Here is an 887-nt window from a genome sequence, read left to right on the forward strand (position 1 = left end):
CGGAGCTCAAGTACGACTCAGAGATTGAAAGAACTTTTCGCGAAAGGCAGAGAAACAGACGTAAACGACAAGGAAGAGGTTACAGAATGGCTGAACAACCTGAGGAACGAGTAGCAAATGAAAACAAATGATGGAAAATCCTATCCTATTGGAAAATTATCGCAATAGACCCATCCGGGACTATACGTGACCAAACTTGTATGATTTCTCCCCAGGAATCATGAGACCATCATTGGATGGATCAAGGTTCGAGATGAAGCCAATAATGTTACAAATGATACAAACAGCAGGACAGTTTGGAGGACGGCGTGGTGAAGATCCGCATGCCCATCTACGAAGCTTCATTGAAATTTGCAACACTTTTATGTTCCCTAATATTTCCCCAAAAGAGGTTCGACTTACGTTATTTCCATTTTCACTATGCGATAAAGTAAGAAAATGGGCTTACTCTCTCAAACCAAGAGAGATAACATCATGGGAGTAAGTTATGGAGAAGTTTATGAAGAAATATTTTCCTCCTACAGAAAATGCCAGAAGGAGGAAATTGATCCCCAATTTCGAACAAGAAGAAGATGAATCACTCAGTGACATATGGGCGAGATTCAAGAGACTAGTACGCGATTGCCCACATAATGGATTGTCGGATTGCCTCCAAATGGAGATTTTTTTATCATGGACTCAACTCTACATCGCAGACAGCTGTCAATGCGGCAACAGCAGAAGGTCTGCTGGACAAAACATATGATGAAGCAAAGAATATTCTTGATCGCATCTCGAAAAACCACAAAGATTGGCAAGAAAGCGATCAAAGAACAAAGCCCATAGAAGATAATGCGAGGGTGCCATCACATCATTACAAAATCAGATGAATGTGATGATAAACTTGT

The 887-nt window shown here is 40.8% G+C and overlaps 1 non-coding gene across 1 annotated transcript; it reads right to left on the bottom strand.

Moving 5' to 3' along the window:
* Positions 1–532: 532 nt before the first annotated feature.
* Positions 533–639, bottom strand: LOC120072372. Its single transcript, XR_005480436.1, has one exon. It is a non-coding gene; the product is annotated as a small nucleolar RNA R71 (small nucleolar RNA).
* Between the last annotated feature and the right edge of the window lie 248 nt (positions 640–887).

The sequence above is a fragment of the Benincasa hispida genome, chromosome 2, assembly GCF_009727055.1.
Source record: "Benincasa hispida cultivar B227 chromosome 2, ASM972705v1, whole genome shotgun sequence".
In the NCBI taxonomy this organism is placed as follows: domain Eukaryota; kingdom Viridiplantae; phylum Streptophyta; class Magnoliopsida; order Cucurbitales; family Cucurbitaceae; genus Benincasa; species Benincasa hispida.